This window comes from Crocuta crocuta, unplaced genomic scaffold (assembly GCF_008692635.1).
Source record: "Crocuta crocuta isolate KB4526 unplaced genomic scaffold, BGI_CrCroc_1.0 scaffold113, whole genome shotgun sequence".
In the NCBI taxonomy this organism is placed as follows: domain Eukaryota; kingdom Metazoa; phylum Chordata; class Mammalia; order Carnivora; family Hyaenidae; genus Crocuta; species Crocuta crocuta.
Genome location: NW_027530368.1, coordinates 5,071,482 through 5,094,639, shown reverse-complemented (window position 1 = coordinate 5,094,639; position 23,158 = coordinate 5,071,482). Strand labels below are relative to the sequence as shown.

The 23,158-nt window shown below is 42.4% G+C and overlaps 1 protein-coding gene across 2 annotated transcripts in view; it reads left to right on the top strand.

Moving 5' to 3' along the window:
* Positions 1–12,369: 12,369 nt before the first annotated feature.
* ANXA4 (annexin A4) overlaps positions 12,370–23,158 on the top strand; it is a 64,531-nt gene continuing 53,742 nt past the window's right edge. The window contains exon 1 of one of the 2 annotated variants that reach the window (XM_077766359.1): positions 12,370–12,473. The gene's annotated coding sequence lies outside the window, so the exon portion shown is untranslated. Of the gene's footprint in view, positions 12,474–15,380; positions 15,489–23,158 lie in introns of those variants that run through there. The other variant, XM_077766360.1, reaches the window with a different exon arrangement.

Genomic DNA, 23,158 nt, shown 5'->3' with positions numbered 1-23,158 from the left:
GATTTGGATTGTGTTGAATCTGTAGGTCGTTTTGGGAGCATTACCTACTTACAATATTGAATCTTCAAATTATAAACATAGTACTTCCCTCCATTTAATTAGATCATTATTTCACTTAATGTTTTATTGTTTTTGGTGTAGCAGCCTTGCACAGCTGTCACTGATTTATTCCTAAATATTTGAGGTTTAACAATTAATTTTTGAAATATGACTACCTGAGAAGAGAATAACAGATCAGTGGTTGTCAGTGGGAGGTGACTATGCTCCCAGGACAACTCTGGACAACACTCAGGACAACTTGTAGATGTCACACTGGGGATAGTGCTACTGACATCTAGTGAGTGAAAACTAGGGATGCTGTTAAACATCCTACAATCCCCAGGCGGGTCTCCCACAACAAAAAGTTATACAGCCCAAAATGTCAATAATGCCACTTTCAAGAAACTTCAGTATAGAGTTAAGAGTTTCCAGGAAGATGTCAGTTAAGAGTCGTTATTTTTTATCCATTGTTTATGGATTTTTGTATGTCACGTACACAGTGATTACAGTGATGGTTTTATCATACTTAAAGTTATTCTTTCCTATTTGGGTGTGAATAAAGCTTGGCATTTTCAGAACTTTATAAAAAGAATGTTATAATTGTTGAGAGATAATTCTCCATGAGTCTGGGTTTCGGCATATTTTCTGAGTGAAAGAGATAGACCATTTTTTTTGTCCAAGGATGTTTGCATAACAGCTTTAGAAACATAGAGACAGAGCTACTCTCTAGAGTTGGAGACACCTCTTCCTGGAGATATTTCAGGGTAATAAAGCTAGTGACCTTGCCCTTCCTTCTCTGGAGATTATTTGCTTACACTCTAGGGTAATAAAAGATAATACCCCTCTCTGGGGCAGATAAGCAGGTTTATTGGCAGTCCCCTTCTAAGATTAGGGATTTCCTGGGATGAATGTTCCCCAGCTATGTCACAGTTCCACAGTTTTCCCAGCACCACCTCGGCCTACCTCTCCACAGCTCCTATGGGACTTGGGGGCAAAGTGGAGCCTACGCTTGCCTGCTGTGCTGTGAGTAATAAAACTGTCTAAATCTATTTGGGCTTGTTGTCTCTTCACTGGCTGAATCTAACAGGCTGATCTAGAAGCTGCAGTAATCATGCCTGCTTAGGGATTTCCGGATAAAGGCCCATTAGCAAGGCCTACCACCAACGTAGGAAAAGGAGGAGGTACCAGTAATGCCATACATGTGTTTTCTCTCTCTTATATGATGATAGGGAGTTGCAGTTAAGTAAGGCAAAATTATTTCCATGAAGGGTTCCCATGATCTGCCTTTTAGGTAGATGGGTTTGAGGTGCTAGTCCTGAGATAGCCACAGAAGCCAACAGCGGCCATATCACGGTCTCTATGCAAATTCACAACATAGTTGTAGTCATCAAATGTTGTCACAAATGGGAAGAGTTTATTCTTTTTCATGGTTGTATAGTATTTCTCTCTCTCTCTCTCTCTCTCTCTCTCTCTCTCTGTGTGTGGGGGGTGTGTGTGTACATGTTCACATATGCCACATCCCTATCCATTCACCCATCAGTGGACACTTAGGTTGTTTCCATATCTTGGCTATTGTAACTAATCATGCAGTCAACGGGGGGTTCATGTGATATATCTTTTCAAATTAGGAAACATAAGCTTTCTGCATGACCATCCCTCCCGTAAACCTTTTGTATACTTTTTTAAAGCAAGCCTAATACACTGCTGTGACCTGTGATTGGGATGCCCTATTACATAACCTCAGGAATCAGTGGATGCTATGGTCACCTGATGGGCTTGTACCTAAAGCAGTACTAGTTGCTCGGCAGAAAGATGGAGGAGAGGAGATGGAACACTACTGTTCTTGTTGGAACAAGCCTTGTAGAACTATTTGCCTCTTAAGATTCTGTATATTTGCAACTTTGATAAAAATGAAAGCTATCTTTTAAAAAATTTGGTAGATGGACTGAATACAATGGGCACAACTGAAAATGAAATGAATGAACATTTAAGATCAATCCTAAAGAGTCTCTCAAACTCAGAGGTAAAGGACTAAAGCGAAAACAAAAACAAAAGAAATAAAACAACCAATGAAAGAAAGGCTAAATGACATGGAGGATAAAGTCAAAAGTTCCTACAGCTTCATCAAACTCCAGACCAAAAGAATGGAAGAGAAATAATATAATAAAAGAACTTTCCTGAATTTGGAAAAGATTCAAGTTTTGGAGTGAACAGACCTCAGAGTGCTAACCAGGTCTAGAGAACAAGTCCCACTCCTGAACACATTCTTCAAGGGAAAGGGAAAAAAATCTTATTTTTTTTTTTTTTGTAGTGAGAAAAACTAGATTACTTACAAAGGAACAAGAATCAGTTTAACATCAGATTTTTCTTTGATACCAGTGGATTCTAGGAGACATGGAGAAATATTTTTGAAGGACAATGTCAAAATTTGTTTTCTTTGAAGTCCCCAAACATGACATTTATATATATATAAATTTGGTAATAGCAAACACTGTTGATTGAGGAAGGGAGTCATTCATTAAAAGCTTTGTTGTTTAAGTTTTATTCAGCTGCAATCAGAAATACAGCTAACACTAATATAAACCTTATAATGGGCTAAGAACTCTTTAAAAATTTACATGTATTAAGTCATTTAATTCTTATAACACTTATGAGTTAGGCACTATCATTATCCCCATTCTACAGATGAAAAAACTGAGACACAGAAAAGACAAATGACTTTTTTTAATGTGGTATATACATAAAATGGAATATTATTCAGTCTTTTTAAAATGTTTATTTATTTTTGACAGAGAGAGAGAGAGGACAAGCTGGGGAGGGGCAGAGAGAGAGGGAGACAGAGAATCTGAAATGGGCTCTGTGCTGAGAGTGGAGAGCCCATTGTGGGGCTCAAACTCATGAACTGTGAGATCATGACCTGAGCCGAAGTCGGATGTTTAACCAACTGAGCCACCTAGGTGCCCCGATAAGTGATTTTCTTTAGGCCTCCAGTTAATAAATGGTAGATCTGAGATTGAAACCCTAATTTTATTTTGGAATTTAATGAAGTCTTCCTTGCAAATAAATATTTTGTCAGTTTTTGTAAATATTCAGCAGATGATGGAAATGAAGGTGCTTTCTCTGTAGAATATGTAGTCCAGTCCGGCCCATAACTATTAATTCTACATCATTAAAATACTGTTCAGATTACTGCTATGTGTTATGGTGTGTTTTCTCTATCAAAGTCATAGCCGAGACAGCTTAAACTTTATTTCTGCTTCATACTGTAAAAACAATTTTTGAAGTTTCTTCTTCTTCCTCTTAGATGCTATGTTTTCTTTTTCTGTCTTCCAGAATTTTGTCATAGTTCTACATACTTTTTTATGCTTATTCATCCTCGAATGTTAAAAGTTTTATATATGCTTTGCATTTGTTCCCAAACAGGATGAGCTAATTCTTCTTGGCTCCCTGCATGTCTATTTGGATGCTGTTAGAATCTTCTTCTCATATCTTAAGCTGAAGGTTGGTTACCTTCTGGCAGCCTGAAAAGATTGTGGAGGGAGCCAGCTGGCAATGAATGTCACCCCTGCAGGATTTCTTCCCATTATTTTACAAAGCCACTGTCCCAAGGGGCCAAAGGTTGTCTGGCCTTTGTCCTTGCCTCCTTCATAGTTAACAGCCAGACTGAATATCAGAGAGAAGCTTGCTACTCAGGGTAAAAGTTCTCCCTTTTTGCCTTGGGCCACTTCAATAAGTACTGCGAAAGAAGAGTCAGAAGACTGGCCTACATCCCCACTGTTACCTAGAAGTGTTCTGGTTTTCTATTGTTCTATAAAATAACAACAGCAATCATCTACTATTGTTACCCCTCATGATTCTGGTGAACGACTGGGTTCAGCCAGGCGGTTCTCATGCAGGGTCTCTCAGTTGACTTCCATGAGACGGAGAAGATAGTGGAGTCATCTCAAAGGCTCTTGCATCCACCTGTCTGGCACTGGGACTGGGGAAGTTCTAACTGCTGGGGCTGGAAAAGCTGGGGCTTCTCTGCCTCTCTGTCTTCATGTGGCCTGTCCATGGGCTCTCTGCAGCATGGTGGCTTCAGGGCAGCCAAGCTTGCTACACAGCCACCCAAGTGTCCTCAGGCATTTGTTCTGAGTGAAAGAACTAGATGGAAGTTGTATCACTTTTTAAGACCCAGCCTTGAAAGCCACATAGCATTACTTTTGTTGTGCATTCACAGAAACCCACCCAAGGAGCCCACTCAATTTCAAAGAGGCCATCTCTTGACTAGGGGTGGGCCGGGTTTTAGAAGAGCATGTGAGACTGAATATATTATTGTGACCAATTCTGAAAAATACAGTCTGTCACAGGAACTTTAATACAATCCTACTGAATTAATAAGTGATTGTAGGGGTGCCTAGGTGGCTCAGGAAGTTAAGAGCCTGACTTCGGCTCGGGTCATGATCTCACGGTTAGTGAGGTCGAGCCCTACGTCAGGTTTTGCACCTTCAGTGCTTGGAATCCTCTCTCTGCCCCTCTCCCCACTTGCTCGTGCTCTCTCTCTCTCTCTCTTTCAAAACTAAATAAATAAACTTAAAAAAAAAATAAGTGATTGTGTACCATCCATAGTAATACTCATTGACACCTACTCTATGCAAGCATCTAACTAATAGGGCTGTTTGTGAGGATTAGTGGATTAAAACTGTATATCTGAAGTACTTGGAATAGTGACTGGAACATGGTAAGTGCTTGTATAAATGTTATCTATACTGTACAGAAAGAAAATTAGAGATCAATGACTATAGGGTCAACTGACCACTCTTTCCTGCCGTTCAGTTTCTGTTGTCATTTCCACTATTCAAGACCTTTTTAAAAAAATCTTCTTGGTTTACCTCCTTATTTTGATGGAACATACCATCTGAAGGCTTCTTAAGAAAAGGTACATGGGAGGGGCCCCTCAGTGGTTCAGTTAGTTAAGTGTCTGACTCTTGATTTTGGCTCAAGCCGTGCTCTCACGGTTCATGAAATCAAGCCCCGCATCAGACTCTGTGCTGACAGCGCAGAGCCTGCTTGGGATCCTCTGTCTCCCTCTCTCTCTCTGACCCTCCCCCATTTGCACTCTCTCTGTCAAAATTAACAAATAAACTTTAAAAAATAAAAATAAAGAAATGGTACATGGGAGATCAATTTTTTGAAATCTTGCATCTGAAAATATCTTTATGTACCCCCACAGTTAACCAATGGCTTGAGTGGCTATGAAAATCTATGTTGGAAATTGTCTCTCAGAATTATAAAAGCATTCCACTGTCTTTCAGTTTGATGTGTTGCAATGGAGGAATCTGATACTGTTTTGGTTCTTGATCCTTGGCATTGTAGGGGTCAATGGCAGGTTGCTCCAAGATGGGCTGGTTTGGCATGAACATTATTTTCAGTTAAACAATCAAAACTCAGGAGATTTAAGAAAAGCTCTTTACCTCCCCCCTCAACTGCCTGCCTGTACCAGGAAGAGAGCTATTAACATATTCCTCTTTACCTAAGAAACTTACCTATGTAATAGGGCAACTTTCGTTTTCCAAACACCTCCTCTCACCTTCCTGCTAATGGTCTTTCTCCCCTTTGTATCCTCAGACCCCTACCCCTCTTCTTAGCTCATACAAGTGTCATGTAGCCCCACTGTCTTCAGAATTTCCATGTCTGTGTGGATTTTGTGTATGGATGCCATTAAATGTGACTTTCTCCTGTTAATCTGTCTCATGTTGATTTGATTCTTAGTCCACCTAGAAGGACCTTAAAGGGCAGAGGAAATTCTTCCCTCCTTATAGTATGCAACCTCTTTTTTCCCTCTGGGTGCTTGTAAGATCTTCTCTATGTCCCTGGTCTTCTGAAATGTTATCATGCTGTACCTTGATGTGATTCTGTTGTTGTCCATTGTGTTGGACTCAATGAGCACTTTCAATGTGGAAACTCAATTTGTAAGCAGAAAGAATTAGGGGTCCTCAGAAAAAGATGGACAGCTTTCTCAACATAAGAAAAGTCATTTCAGGCCCCCTATCATCTATGAAAAAATGTAAGATCAAACAGCCATTATCAAGCCAGGAGATAGGCTAACCACATCAGGGACAATAAATCAGTGGTAAAACTCCTGTGGCTGACCTGATGTAATTCTTTTTTTTTTTTTAATGTTTTATTTATTTCTGAGAGAGAGAGAGGGAAAGAGAAAGAGAGTGAGCAGGGGAGGGTCAGAGAGAGAGAGAGGGAGACACAGAATCAGAAGCAGACTCCAGGCCCTGAGCTGGCTGTCAGCAGAGAGCCTGATGTGGGGCTCGAACCCACCAACCGTGAGATCATGACCTAAGCTGAAGTCAGACGCTTAACCAACTGAGCCTCCCAGGCGCCCCTGACCTGATGTAATTCTTGAGTTAACTTTGCAAGATCTTAAACTCCTTTGGGCCCTCAGATACCAGGCCAATTGGAACCAGAGAATTGATGATGTTGACCCTTCCTTGCCAGCCTTTGTGACTCTGACTTGGACTCTATTACCTAAAGATGACTCTTGCTGAAATTCAAGCCTCTTCTGAAAATGTATGAACCCTTAGCTTAAAACTTCCCCATTTGTTGTTCAGGGACACGCTACTTTTTGAAATATTCCGGTGTTCTCCTTTACATGTTACAAGTAAAACAATTCCTTTTCCTATTCTTTGGCTTGATTGTGTCTTTTGGCTCCACACTCACCAAGAGGCAAACCCAGTTTCAGATAACAATATCCTGTAGTTCTAAAAATATATAACTGAATTATTTAATTGATTTCTTCTTGTTTCCCAGATGTTCTGGGCTGACTTTCAAATTTTCTTATCATTTCTTACTTCTTTCTCTTCTTTTTGCCTTTTGTCTATACATCCTAGGATATTTCCTTAATTTATCTTCCTACCACTCTACTGAGTTTTTCATTTTTGCTATCTTATTTTTAATTTACAAGAGCTCTGTTTGGTTCATTTTTAGCGAATCTGTTCTATTTTTATTCTTATTCTTTTTGTTTCTCAAAGGAACTTGATAACGTTTTTTTTTTTAAGTTTTCTTCTCTCCATATAACTCTTTCTTCAGTTTCTTTTTTCCTGTTCTGATTTATGTCAAATCCTTCCCTTAAATTCTGATTATCTTCAGCTGTCTGTTCTTACTTAAGAGTGTCAGATAGAGAAAAACAAAATAAAATAAAAACAGGACACCTAGTTAAATTCGCATTTTAGATAAAGGACATACCTGGAGTATATAAGTATTTTTTACTTTAGTAGAAAGTTATTGATAGTTTATTTGGAATTCCACTTAATTAGATATCCTCTATTTTTATCTATCTATTTATCACCTAAGAGGGTGAGATCTTAAATGCTGCCCAGAGGTTCTATGCATGCAGGTAGGGCTTCACTAAGGTAAGTTCATTAAAGGGCTGTTCCAGTTTCACTGAACACCTGATGACAGTCTCTTTAGGTCTTTACTCTCCCCAAAGAGGAATATTCCAAATTCTGTATTCTGGCTACCAATGCTATAGGAGCCATGTGAAGGAAGAATACTGACGAGTTCAATATTCATCACATTAAGTTTCATATCAGTACTGGTTCCTTAGCTAAGTATGGCCACTGTTAAATAGAAAACCACAGCGCCAAAATGGCATCATGTAGGACAAGGCCCCAAGGCATTAAGCCAAGACTTAATACCTAACCAGACTGCAGTTCCAATCTCCCAGGAATGTAGCCTTTAACCAGTCATGGAATTTCCTGGTCAGAACTAGGAAATTTACTGATAGACCCCTTTTGTTCCCCTTAGGAGGGCAACCTTGTCTAAAACAATGGATTCTTTGCTAATAATTTCCTTGTTTCCATTCCCTCCCTCCCTTTAAAAGCCTTTCCTTTTCATTTAAAAAAACTTTTTTAATGTTTATTTATTTTTGAGAGAGTATGAGCAGGGGAGGGGCAGAGAGAGAGGAGACACAGAATCCAAAGCAGTCTCCAGGCTCTGAGCTGTCAGCACAGAGCCCAATGAGGGGCCCCACACAGACTGTGAGATCATGACCTTAGCTGAAGTCTGACGCTTAACCAACTGAGCCGCCCAGGTTCCCCAAGCCTTTCCTTTTCTGTAGGCCTTTGGAGTTCCCCCCTACTTGCTAGACAGGATGCTGCCTGATTCATGAATCGATTAATAAAGCCAATTAGATCTTTAAAATTTACTTTAAATTGACTTCAAAATTTACTTGGTTGAATTTTTGTTATTTAACATGGCAAGGTTTTGTTAGTTCCCCCCATTCAGGGATGGAGCCTAATTCACCTCCCCTTGAATCTGGGCTGGCCTTAGTGACTTGCATGACCTATATATAGAATGCAATGGAAATAACATTCAGGGGCTTCAAGCCTAGGTAATAAGAAGCCTAATAACGTCTGCCTAGACAGAGGATCTCCTGGAGTAGTATTTCTGGAGTCCTGAGCCTCCCGGTAGGAAATACCACTACCCTGAAACTGCCATGTGGAGAGAGCTTAGATGCTCTGGTGGAGAGCGCCAGCTGAGATCGGCCTCCCAACTCACCTTGCTATGATACCAGACATGTGAATAATCCTCCAGAATGCCCTATCTGCCAGCTGAATACCACTAAGTGACTTTTCCTGATGTCATGTGGAACAGAAGAATTGCCCAGCCAAGACTTGTCCAGATTCAGACCTGCAAGATCATGAGATACAAGAAAATGATCATTGTTTNTGGCCAGATTTCATTCTTTCTCATTGCAATGTAGTATTCCATCGTATAGATAAGCCACATCTTCTTGATCCTTTCGTCCACTGATGGACACTTAGGTTCTTTCCATGTTTTGGCTATTGTTGAGAGTGCTGCTATGAACATTGGGGTACATGTGCTCCTATGCATCAGCACTCCTGTATCCCTTGGGTAAATTCCTAGCAGTGCTATTGCTGGGTCATAGGGGAGTTCTATTGTTAGTTTCCTGAGGAACCTCCACACTGTTTTCCAGAGGGGCTGCACCAGTTTACATTCCCACCAACAGTGTAGGAGGGTGCCCATTTCTCCACATCCTTGCCAGCATCTAGAGTTCTCTGATTTGCTCATTTTAGCCACTCTGACTGGCGTGAGGTGGTATCTCAGTGTGGTTTTGATTTGTATTTCCCTGATGAGGAGGGATGCTGAGCAGCATTTCATGTGTCTGTTGGCCATCTGGATGTCCTCTTTGGAGAAGTGTCTGTTCATATCTTCTGCCCATTTCTTCACTGGGTTGTTTGGTTTCTGGGTGTGGAGTTTGATGAGTTCCTTATAGATTTTGGATATTATAAGTTACCAAGTTTTGAGGTACTTTGTTAGGGAGCCTTAATAACCAGAATAACTTGACTACACCTGTTATCTCCCATTCAAGAGATCCTCTGCTTTATGCCCTCCAGAGAATATATTTCCAGTCTTTTGCCAAAGTGTGAGAGGGGCAGTGGCAGCTGTGCAGTCCTGGGGATTCTACAGACTTAGAAAAAATACCCTGTTCTTATTCTTAAGCATATACGTACTTTCAGAAGCATACAATACAGCAATACCTCCATATCCTGAGAAATTCTGCAATCTCTTGTTGCTTCTTTTTCTTTTAATGTTTATTTATTTATTTATTTTGAGAGAGAGAGAGAAACAGATGGAGATAGAAAGACAGAGCATAAGTGGGGGAGGGGCAGAGAGAGAATCCCAAGCAAGGTCCACACTATCAGTGAACAGACTGACGTGGGACTCGAATCCACAAACCGTGAGATCATGACCTGAGCCGAAATCAAGAGTTGGAAGCTTAACCGACTAAGCCACCCAAGAGCCCCTCTCATGTTGCTTTATGGCTTTACCTACTCTGGGCTTAAGAATCGTTTTTCTGAGGTCTGCTAAGTCAATTACCACATGTCTATCTGCTTTCTAGTTTCCAAAGTTTTGTTCTTTTTCCTCTCTTGTTACCTTGTTCTTGTGAGATTTGTTTGTTTTTAGTCTGTGATTGCTTTAGTTGGATTTCAAGAGGGAACTGAGGCAAATGCGTATGTTCATTCTGCTATCTTTAATTTATTTTTTAAATGTTTTATTTATTTCTGAGAGACAGATAGAGACAGCATGAGCAGGGGAGAGTCAAAGAGAGAGGGAGATACAGAATCTGAAACAGACTCCAGGCTCTGAGCTAGCTGTCAGCACAGAGCCTGATGTGGGGCTTGAACCCATGAACCATGAGATCATGACCTGAGCCGAAGTCGGATGCTTAACTGACTGAGCCACCCAGGCACCCCTGTTATCTTTAAAGCTTCCTTTCCAGGCTTTAATTTCAACAATTACATTAATTTTTAAAATACTGTCTCTGGAGCACCTGGTTGGCTCAGTTGGTAAAGCTACTGACTTCAGCTCGGGTCATGATCTTGCGGTTCGTGAGTTCAAGCGCTGTGTAGGGCTCTGTGCTGACAGCTCAGAGCAGAGCCTGGAGTCTGCTTCGAATTCTGTGCCTCCCTCTCTCTGCCCCTCTCCCATTTGTTCTCTCTCTCTCTCTCTCTCTCTCTCTCTCTCTCTCAGAAGTAAATAAAAATATTTTAAAAATAAAATAAAATACACTGTCTTAGATCAGGCTTACTAGAAGCAGAGCCTGAAATGAAGATTCTTGGGTAAGTGCTTACTAGGTAAGGGAGCATCCTCAGAAAGAACCTGTACTTGAGACAAGCAGGATAATGCAAAGGAAGGAGCCGAGTACAGGTGTGGTTTCTGCAGAAATTTAGCCCAAGCCTAAGCCCACAGGAGCTCTGGAATACGAAGGGCATTGCGAATGTACCCCTGGCCTTTTGTACCCCATAAAGTTAGCTTTGATTATGTCTCCTCAACCTGGTGTGAGGGCACTTATGGGAGAAAGGGGCAGTTAGTTGTTGGTCAGTTCCATTCCCAACCTTTTACTTTTTTTAGAGTAGCCTATTGTTAAATTTTTCAAGGATGCAATAGTCTTCTCTAGTCTATTTCTAAGGAAATGAATTGTTCCTTTTCATTCTTTTTCCTCCTGATTTTGTTTCTTCTAGGTTAGTTTGTAAAAGGAAGCTTCAAAACTTTAAGTTATCAAGCAGAGAAAAAGAGCAAAACCAGGTCTAGAATCTTAAACCAGTCTGACCCTAAAGCCCATGCTCTTAACCATGTTAAACCATCTCCTTTTGTTACATCTTGATGAAATAATTTAAATGCTACCTCTCCGACTTTAAGGGTGTAATAGTCACTTGGAATTTGGTCTACTGGATAGCAAACACACTCACCAAAGCTACCTACCCTCTGTTAAATAAAATCTCTATTAGCCGGTAGACTCAAAAGATTTATTCTGCAAGCTTTCACGAATACCTACTGTGTGCTAGAAGCCACAGTAGGCGTGTGTGCAAAGACGACCTAGACTCAGCTGGTGCCTTCACGAGGCCAGTGTAAACGCGAGGAGGCAGTTACGAACACGTACAACTGTTTTTGCAAAGCGTGAGCGCGGCTTCCAGGCAAGCACCAAACCCTGGGAATTTACCGGGGAGAAGAGGAAGATCTGGGGCTGCTCCGAACTCCTGTTCCCAAAGATTTCCCCAAGGAAAGGGAACTCCGTTTTCCTCAAGGGAGACGTGGAAGTACTAGGAACTTTTGGGGGTATTTGCTTGAATGTGCAAGAGGGAAACAAACTGCGCCGTTGGGATTTCACTTCCCACTTTTCCGGCCGCAGGCTGGGCAAGAGAAAGTGCAGTTTTCCCGGGAGGGAGCTGTGATTGGCGGCGGGACTCCCGGCCTCTGCGAGCGCGTGGAGGGTGTCGGAGTGGCTCGGGGACTCAGACCTCCGAGAGTGTTGTGGCGCCCGGACGCCGCAGATCCGGAGAGTCCAGCTGCTCCGAGTCTGCGGCTCCGGATCTGCGGGGGCAGGAGCGGGGCTGGGCGGCGCCCGGTAGAAGGTGCGATCCCGGCGGGCGCCGAGGCCGCGGAGCCGGGNTGAGCCGAAGTCGGATGCTTAACTGACTGAGCCACCCAGGCACCCCTGTTATCTTTAAAGATTCCTTCCAGGCTTTAATTTCAACAATTACATTAATTTTTAAAATACTGTCTCTGGAGCACCTGGTTGGCTCAGTTGGTAAAGCTACTGACTTCAGCTCGGGTCATGATCTTGCGGTTCGTGAGTNGGGGCGCGGCCACGTGCCAGGTGCAGCCTCAGGCCTAGAGGCGAAGCTGGCCCCCCGCTGGGCGCGGGGCGCGGCGGTCCTGGCCCCCGGCCCCAGGTGCGCTACGCCCCTCGGAGGATTTTCCGGTCCCGTGTGCAGAGGGACAACCAGGAACTCGGGCTCAGTCTCCACCCCGAAGTGGGGCGTGTCCGCGGAGAATAAGACCCGCTCTCCGGCCCAGACAAGGGTGTGTTCTGCGCGGCCGACCCGGACGAGCGCTACCCAGTCTGGGCACTAGCGGTAGGGAGCGCCGGGCCGGGGGGTCCTGGGCTGGGGTAAGGGGGTGCAGCAGCCTCGGGTCGCCTCGCGGGGACAGCCTCCCGCCCCGCCCAGGAGGGGGCGCCCGCCGCCGGCCTGCGGGCGGGGCTCGGAGGCCGCAGGGTGGAGCGGGCGCGATCTGACAGGGGCTCACTCGCGAAGGGGCCAAGCGGAGACAAACACGGCCAGTATCCACCGGTACTTTCCAGAAGGAGTAGTTTATTCAGTTCAGAATGTAGACCAGAGACCACAACACTGTGCTGACTTTGGGAATTAGCAAGAAAGGACTGAGTTAATACTCCCTGCAGCTGACTCCATCTCGTACCTAAGTTTTCTTTTGCATTTTTTTCTCCTGTAAGAAACGTACTCCCTTTCCCTAGTTTCTTACCCTTTTCTCGTCGTGTATATAATTCCCTTTTCTTGTCGCGTATCTAATGCCCTCAGCATAATGTCTGGCTGGCACATGGGAACCAGTTGTTACTACGAGATCCATGACTTGAGCCTGCCCATAGCACTGTCTCACTCTTTTTTAAGTCTTGGCTTTGACTAGCAGGGAGATTTTGGGGCCTAAGAGTCTGTTGCTTTTCAACGATCTGCCCCACTTGAAGTACTTACCAGGTTGATGCAAGTCTGTGAGCTGTAACGAGTAACCCACACATTTCGTGACAATTGGGCATCTGCTCTCTCCAGCTGACAGTGGGAGGAATGGATAGGGTCCCCCCTCCAAGTTATCCATCCCACCTCCTCCTTACATTGCAAGTAACACAACTGATAGCCAAACCCTAGCTCTTTAGTTGCCAGGGAATTCTCAGATGACAGAGGTGAAAGAGCAAGCAGGAGAGGAAGGGAACAAGAAAATGGGTAATCACAGCCACCCGAGATCTGCTTGCTTCCTTCCCAGAGCCCAGCCCTGTCTGGCTGGCCAAGGCAGATCCCTAACATTCAGCGCAGACCATTATTTTCTTGTTTGGGAGAAACACAAGCATGCACGCACACACACACCAAGACATGACTATTAGATCAAGGGTGTCTGAATTTCCCTCCCAAATATTTTTGCATTTGGTTAGGGATCATTTTTCTCTGAAAGCAAGTTAGAGAGTACCATGCACAGTCAAGTCAAACCACGCCAGCCCTCAGCATCTTGAAGAGTGAGCCTCCTGGTCATCTGAAGACTCCTATCCTTTGGCCCATTTCTTTGCTTGTGTCTGGCACTCATTTGTTGTCCCCATCTTGATCCTCTGCTTATAGACTAAGTCTGCTTTTCTTCAGGGGAGATGGAGGTGAGTGCCAGGCACTGCTAGGGAATACTTGGGAGCTCAGAGTAAATAAGCGGGGCGGGGAGGAGTGTGATTTCCCTTGGGTGTCAATTTTACCCAGATATTTGAGGTTAAAATTACTTTTTATGCCAATAAACTATTTGTAAAAAAAAAAAAAGACAACAGTTTGACAATAAACTATTTGTAAAAAAAATACTTTTTATGCTAAAACAATCAGATATATTTTGGAGTAGAATTCAAAATTTGTATACTTTTTTAATATAAAAGAAGAAACTTTAAAAAAATTATTTTGTTTGGGCTGTGCTTTGGCCCAGAGCTAGCCCTTGAGGGTTTACTTTGACTGCAATTAGGGCTACAGTGTCCGTGGTTTGAGAGGCACTGCAATGTCTTCCCTGGAGGGACTTCGAATAACAGTCGTACTTGGTTAATAATTTAATCTTCATTTCAATCTGAGGTAGGGTTAGTAACCTTGTGTTACATATGAGGTGGGTGTGGAGACACATATTAATGCCTCTGAATTCTTGAGGGACTTGCTTGGCATGTGGATGTGAGAATAAACTCACTCATTGTGGCCTTGGGCAGAGCTGTGTTGGATGGTAGGTTCTGTTGAATTTAAGATGTGGCCTTTGAAACCCCCAGGCTGGGTGGACTTGGAGATGGAGAGCTTTCTCAGCAGAGGTGTCTAGGCAGAGGCCTTGTTACCCCTTTTGGATGGGGCTGTGAAGGGCAGAAGTTTAGACTAAAGACCTCTAAAGCCATAGCTTTCACTTCAGTGTACCTCAGAACCCCTCAGGAAGCTTGCACGACGTACGAATTCTTGCCTCACTCCACACAATTCTGATCCAGTATGACAGGGCTGTGTCCAGGAAAATGTATATTTAATTGGCTCCTTGGATGATTGCGATTCAGGTGTTTCCTGGACCTTGTTTTGAGAAACGAAGCTTTGGAAACACTTAAATGAATATGTGCGTGCCTGATACATTGAGTAAAGTATTAACAAAAACATAGGACTTCAGGGAACTTAGCCTGTCATTGTGCTATAAACTCTAATAATGTGGTAAAAGCTAGAATTGTCCCCTTTCTCAAGGACAGCTCTCTATTATACCTATTACATCAAATTCACCCCATTGTTATCCAGTGCTTGATATCCCTAGACCAAATAAAGGGTCTAAACTAAAGGAGTTTTGTTTGTTTTTAAACTTAATTGAAACTGAGATGGAATACTATATTAAGATTATTTTCCCTAGGAATTTAGGATGTCTAAGGCCTGTTGCTTGTTTTATTGGGAGTGACATGTTAGTGTTCAGTTGTGTTTGAACTGGACTAAGAGCTTTTGCTATGGGAACGTGAACCACCACCTTGGAAGAATTCTTTTTAAAGGTTCAACATATTTGAGGTCAGTAAATTGCCATACTGCTTCTTGGTCTGATTTGCTAGGCATAAGAACCCAAGTGAATATTTGCTCTAGAATGAACCATAACAGCCAGAGGGATGAATTGCAGCTATAGGCCAGACTGTAAATTGCTTTGAAAAACACTTTCAAGTACACTACTTCCGCGTTCCCCTTTAAGGCCTAGGTATAACACAGCATAAGCAGCCTGACTCGTAACAGAGCAGGAGGCCCGGAGAGTAGCCTTTTCAGGTCCATAGAAAGACCTCCCTGCCCAGTCACTGTGGATTCATTCCTGGGTTGAGGCTCTCACCTCGCCCCTCCTAAAAGGTAACATTAAATTATTACCAGAAGCTAACATAGAAGGATTGGTTTGTGAGTGGGAACAAGTTCTCCTGACTTGTGTGTAATTGAGTCCCCTCCCCCGGAGGAGGTCCTCAATAGATATAAGCTTCCAGGTATAATCAGCCCCCAGCATCTTCCCTCTCCTCTCCAGGGAGCTTGGGAAGCTTCTGGGTCCTGCCTAGCTTCAACTTCTGCTATTGACGCATTTTGGTGCTATTCAAGAATCTCTTGACTCAGTCGTTCTCGTCCTTGTTAGTTACAGACCCCTTTGAGAGCCTGATTAAAGCCATGAATTTCTCTTGAGAAAAAGAAACACACATTTGACATTGTTCATACAATTTCAAGGGATTTTCAGACATCTGTCTGAACTCAATCATGGATACCTAGCAGGTATGTAAGTATACTGTTCAGAATTGCCCTAAAATTGGGCAGTTTGTCAAAATTTAAAATGGTTTTGCCTTTGTTCTGGCAATTTGAATTCTGAATTTATCATAAAGATATACTTGGATATGTGTGTAGAGATATGTGTATAAGGATATATATACTGCAGCCTTCCTTGTAGTAGCAAAAAATTGGAAATGAACTAAATATCTATCACAAAGGGACTGGTTAAATTATGGAAATCCATTCAGTGCAATACCATGCAGCTATTAAAAAGTGACGCAGGTTGAGAGGCTCCTGGGTGGCTCAGTTGGTTAAGTGTCCATTTCTTGATTTTGGCTCAGGTCATGATCTCAAGGTTTGTGAGTTTGAGCCCCACATCGGGCTCTGCCCTGGCAGTGAGGAGCCTGCATGGGATTCTCTCTCCCACTCTCTCTGTCCCCCCTACTCTCTCTACCCCTTCCTCCCTCTCTCTCTCTCCTTCTCTCTGCCCCCTCACTGCTTGTGCTTGCTCTCCCCCTGCTTCCCTCTCAAAAAAAAAAAAAAAAAAAAAAAAATTGATGCAGGTTGATAGGAACACACACAGACTGATATTGAAGATACATTAAAAAAAAATAAAATACAGGTTTGCATAGTATGCTGTTTCTTTTGTAAGAATAATAGAGACTGTTTATAGTCTATATACTTGTTAATGCATTAAATATTTCTGATAGTATACACAGAAAAATTAAAACAATGGTTGCCATAACAAGGTAGGGGGAGTAAAGTTCATCCAGATTTATCACTTTATACCTTTCTGTATAATTTGAATTTTTCATCATATTCACATATTGATTTTTTTAATAGAGTGTTACAGATATTATCTACCCATTTAACATTGTTTGTGAAGAGGGAGAATTAAGTATAAATGAAAAGTGGGTGCACCTGGGTGACTCAGTTAGTTGAGCGTCCAACTCTTGATTTTGGCTCAGGCCATGGTCCCAGGGTCATGGGATCAAGCCCTGTGTCAGGCTCCGTGCTGAGCATGGAGCTTGCTTAAGATTATCTCTCTCCCTCTGCCCCTCTCCCCAGCTCGTGTGCACTTTAAAAAAAAAAAAAAGAAAAGAAAAAAATTTATATTATCGAATTTTTCTAACCTCAAAATTAACACATGATAATATATTTTCTTATTTATATACAAAGAGCTAACATGCAATTATGCTTCATTTTCCAATGAGATGTAATAGAACTTGCTCATTCTTGTCATACATGTCAGTTGGATTCATTATTCATTTGACTACACTCCAGCTAGTTCCAAAAAGAATGTAAGGTGCCTTGAACTACATGGTGGGGAAAGCTTGGTATTTAAATGATCTGATCAGTTCCATGTGTGTTTATCTACAGAAGCAGAGAGAGGAGGTAGATGGGATACGTCCCAGCTTGTAGACTAGATAGACCTGCTAGGGCAGGGCCCTACGTCAGAGTCTTAGCAGTGATATCAGACCTTGGGCACTGAGGGGCCTGACCTTGGCTCCAAAGCCTGAGTCCCCCTCTTCAGCCAGATGTGTCTTAGTCAATGAGGGCTCTGCCTCTGCATGTCAAAGCCTCCGTGTCACAGATATTAATAGCTAATATTCAGCAGTGTTTCCTATGAGCCTGACTCTGTGCCAAACAATTGGCATGTTATTTATTAAATTTTTAATCCATATTATGTGGGTGCTACCATTATTGCCCCATTATATACGTGAGGAAACTGAGGCACAAAGGGGTTGAGTAATTTGCTGGAGGTCACATACTAGCGAGTGGTAGAATCAAGATATGAATTCAATATCCTGTACTTTACTGATGTTACCCCATATGATGGATTAAAAATGGGGAAACAGCCTGAAAAGGCAGGGCCGAGAGATTCAGATGACTGTGGGGCTGGACCCTTTCAGAGAGGAAGAGGTAGAGCCTGTGTCCATACCACTTGTCCAAGATGAACTCGATGCTAACCTTGTAAGTATCCAGGGGGTCCCGTGTGAGAGGTGAGTGAAGAGTGTGGCAGACACGGACCAAGACAGTGCTCTGCTCTTGGTTCCATAGGCCCATCCACACAGTAGCAAGACTTGAGGCAGCATTTAAAGGTAGGAGAGACAGCTCAGCACTTTGGGCAAGGGTCGTTAGGTGCTGGGCAGGCTGTCAGCAGCCCCTGCCACATGGATAGAGTTTCACTTATTTACTATACAATGTGACAGACATTAGGGATTCCAAGATAAAACACACAGACCCCATCTTCAGGGAGATAAACAAGCAAATCAATAATTCAGGACTCCTAGGACTGCGTGATATATGATTTGGTACTCTATGCACAGACTGCCATAGAACAAAAGAGGAGGTGTACCTAACTCCATCCATCATGGGTGGTCAGAGAAGGCTTCCTGGAGGTGGATAGGAGAAGAAAGGTTTACGTACAGGTATGAGGATGACAAAGCAAGACCATTATTCACTGGAGGTGTGACATATTGGTCGGAGCTGGTCCCAGATGGAAGAGTGGGAGGGCGCTCAGAAATTAAGGTCATTCTGTAGTCCCGTGGGAGCCAGGACCCATCAGTCTTGGGGGACAGGCCTAGAGGGTCCAAGGATTCTGTAGTTAGAACTTCTGTCCTGGATTGTAGATCCCTATTTTCTTTCACATCTGTTCTATTGCTTTGCACATTTATCTTTTTTTAAACATTTTAAAGGTTTGTTTATTTTTGAGGGGAGGGGGAGGGGCGGAGAGAGAATAGGGACAGAGGATCCGAAGCAGGCTCTGTGCTGACCGGAGACTTTATCTGGGTGAGGGGCCTCTCCAGTATGCATACTCCTGTTTCTCTGTGATTCTCCTATCCAGGAACGGTTATACCTTATTGTGTCTAATTCTAGGCGTGGGCCACGACCCCTCAGCTCTGAGCTCCTCTGAGGGCAGGAACTACACAGCCCCCATCCCCTGGCCTAGCATATAGTGTGTGTTACCATGTGTGCTGAGTGAATGTATGATTTCTCATGGCCTGGAAAATTTAGTCCAGCCTCCAAGCTCATAAAATGACCCATTTGTGAACATTCTCTCTTCCACCACTCTCTCCATGGTCTAAAGGTCCAGCCCCACTCTGAATGAAGTATTTTCCAAATCATGGCTGAAGCTTCATTTTTATTCTTCTCTCTGCCTGCAAAACTCTTTCGCCTTTGAAATCCGATCTGTTCTTGGAAACCAAAGTCAAATGAGAGCATTTGACTGGGGAGGGGGCAGGGTCGGGTGTCTTCTCCTCCCACCATGCAACTCTGTTAATAGTTACCACATGCCGCCTTATCTCTGAATTGGCCATATATCGGTTTACTTCTCATACGTGCTTCTTGACAGCAAGATACTGTCTCCTCTGCCTTTGTTTCTGTGACAATGCCTTCACCTGGTAGGGCAAAATCGGTATTTAAGTAAGGACTATGAGTGCCTGCATGCATGGTGAGCGGCAGTTTTGGAACTGGGGTCTCACACAAGGGACCACCTCTGTGAGAAACAGGGCCTGGAACAGGAATTGAGGGGAATAACCGGAGGTGCTTGTTGTAACTAGATTCAATAAGGGCTTTGGGGCCCACCCAGGATTTACTGATTCAAGGTCTCTGGAATACAGCATCTCCCAAATCTGTATTTCTAAACACTCCCCAAGTGATTTTTTTGTGCTCACTAAAATTAAAGAACTTTTCCTAGAGATCATGTTTGGTGCTTTACAGTCTGTATTATAATTAAGATCCTTTTGAAGCCATAGCTACAGATACAGTGTCCTGACATCATCCAACGCCAGAAGAAAGGAGGAAGTTGGCAGGCTAACTTTGTCTTTTTAGCCTGGGGGAAAGTCTTTCTCCAAGCCTCCTGGTAGATTTGTTCCTTATTTCTCTTCAGCCACAGTGGGTCATGTGCCACTTGAAACCCATTTGTTGCCATTGGAATGGGGTTGCCTTGGACCAATCATTATTTCTTCCTGGGATGAGTCCTACCTTCCCAGTTTTCCAAGCCTAACCACTAAACTCATGAAAGTTCTCTATGAGGAGGGAAGGTATGATGGGGGTTGACATTATTACTAATCCTCTCGGAAATCCTGTACGATAGTCACTACTATGTCAAAGTTTTATGCCAGAATAGAGTAATCATCTTAGGTGAGGTTAAATCCGGAGGGCAGAGCAGAGACTGGAATTTGGCCCCCTTGTTCTGGATTCCCAGCCTGCTGTGTCCAGCACAGAATGAGCTCCATTACAGCCTCTGCCAGCATGTGGGAAGAGAACTGAATTCAGAGTTTTACAGATATAAAATAACAGATCGGGTCTGCTAGGAGTAAGACATGTTTGCAGTGAATGGTTTTGAGAACTCTACTATTTAAATAATCTTTGTCAAACACATTTCCTGAGTCATATTTATTCAGATATTTGAAAAAATGTTAATGTTGGGTGCCTGGGTCACTCAGTTTAGTGTCTGACTTCAGCGCAGGTAATGATCTCATGGTTTGTGAGTTCCGGCGCCTCCATGGGGCTTTCTGCTGTTGGCACAGAGCCTACTTCAGATCCTCTGTCTCCCTCTCTGGCCCTTCCCCCACTCACATGTGCGCGCTCTCTCTCTCTCTCTCTCTCTCAGAAATAAATAAACATTTTTTTAAATGTTACTTTATGACTTTTCCCTCATAATATAATTTCTCCTGTTTTCTTCCCCCATTCTCTCATACTTGATGTATGATCATGAATGGGAATCTATACTTAGGAATGACCATGAAGCATTTTGAGGACCTTTTTGAGCATCAGTAGTTGGAATCTAGAATCATAACTGTAGGGCAACAGTTCTCAAATTTGAGAATGCATCAGAATCACCTGGCGGGCTTCATAAAAACCGTACTACTGGGCCCTGCCCTCAGAGTTGTAGAGTCTATAGGTGTGGTATTGGGTCCAAGAATGTGCACTTTTAACAAGCCCCCAGCTTATGGTAACATTGGTCTGGAAACCACACTTTCATAAACGCTGAGTTACATGAACTTCTTTTAGGTTGAAATACTGATTTTACATTTATTGAAAAAATAACATAATGAGATTTTAATTGTGCACATGGCACGTTCTATTCTTTCCACATTCTCTTGAGCTCCCTATTATAGCTGCCCTGGCATCTGCCCACTAAGGCTGTGATTTGGATGCACTGGATTCCCCAGATTTTCTGTGGTTTGGTGAATCTTATTCCTTGGAAGTGAGAGGGCGGAGTGATACCCACATGCCCTCCCTCCAGGCCAGACATGGTTGTGAAATAATTGAGATACATCAGTGGAAATATGATATGGTTCCACATTCGAGAGAGATACCTAGTAGCCAAATCCAGAGACAAGAAGTAGAATGATGGTTAGCAGGGGCTGAGGTAAAGGAGAAATGGGGAGTTATTATTGAATAGGTAGAGAGTTTCTGTTTGGGATGATGGGAAAGTTCTGGAAACGGATAGTGGTGATGCTTGCATGACATTGTGAATGTCATTAATACCACTGAATTATACATTTAAAATTGGTTAAAATGGTAAACATTGTTATGTATATTTTACCACAATTTAAAAAAAAATCTTGTTTTCGTTACTGTCTCCCAGTGGTGTGCTGAGGGTCCTTGTATCAGCCTACTGGAAGTGATTGTTAAATTTTCAGGGGTTTGTGGCCTGATGGTTAGGTATAGCCATTATTTAAAATTCAATTATATGAACTTAGGAGTAAATAAATTATATCAGGGCATCTGAGTGGCTAAGTTGGTTAAGCATCCAAATTCATTGGCTCAGATCATGCTCTTGTGATTTGTGAGTTCAAGCCCTGCATTGATCTCTGTGCTGACAGCTCAGAGCCTGGAGCCTGCTTCTGATTCTGTGTCTCCCTCCCTCTCCCTGTCCCTCCCCAACTTGTGCTCTGTCTCTTTCTCTCTTTCAAAAATAAAAATAAATAAATAAATAAAATTAAAATATAGATATTTGTAGATAAGTTATATTTAAAATCACATCACTTCCTAATTTACTACCTTTTATTATGTGTGTGTGTGTGTATATATATATATATAATTATATATGCTCTTGTGATTACTTCTATTTTGTCTGGAAATATAATATAATGGTGTACTACTACCTATCCCCAGTTCTAAATTCAGTGGCTTCACATTAGTAACTTGAAATCAGTTATGTTGGCATTTATGGCAAAGAAATGGCTATAAATTAGGGTTTTCTTTCTTTGGAGGCCCACCTGTTCAGTTTATCAGCAGACTGCTGGTCTTCCAATGTCTTACTGGTGGGGCAGGGTTGGAATACATTTGTAGGAATAACACGCCAGCTACTTGGGATCTTCCAGGGAAACTTTCTTAAATTGAATTCTAGCCCTTTCCAAACAGCCGTGCCTTTGGGTATTTGGGGTTGGTCTAGAAGAGAAGAGGTTGTGGCTAAGTTTAGTGGCTGGGAAACAAAATGAGTCATATAGTAAGTGAGTTACTTAACATTCTGGGCAGGAGTTTCCTCAACGGGAACATAAAAGGGGTGGAAGAAAAACTGTAGAAATAAAGTGATTATTCTAGCAATGGGAAAGAGATACTTTTATTCATTTTCAAAAAATTTAATTTTTTATATTTGAGAGAGAGAGAGGTGGGAGGGCAGCAGAGGATCCAAAGCAAGCTGAGGACTGATGGCAGAGAGCCTGTTGTGGGGCTTGAACTCATGAGCCTTGAAATCATGACCTGAGCTAAAGTTGGATGCTTAACTGACCAACCCACCCAGGCTTCCTGGGAAAGAGATACTTTTAAAGAAAGTTTTTATTATGGACATTTTCCAACATAGACCAAAATGAGAGATTAGTAAATTGAACCTCTTTGTATCTATTCATCACCCAGCTCAACAGTTATCAATATTTCACCAAAAAAGAGACTTTCCAAATACCAAAGTAATAAGAGGGAGGAGTGCAAAGGAAAAAATGGATAGATATGATTGAAAATTTTTCTTCCAAATTTTAGCTGTACTGAATTAAAAGGATAATGTTAAATTGGTAAAATACTTAATAATACATTTTATATATAAAATATTAAATTTTATAACATAAGAATAATTTCTATAAATGTTAGTAAAGCACTAAGATTCTAAGAATGGGTAAGAAATCAAAACAGATAAAACACAAAGAAGGATATGAGTTGAAAAAGGGGAGGAAGATTCAGTGTTCCCACAACTAATTTAAAAAAGCAAATTAAGGGCACCTGCATGGCTCAGTTGGTTAAGGGTCCAACTCTTGATCTCAGCT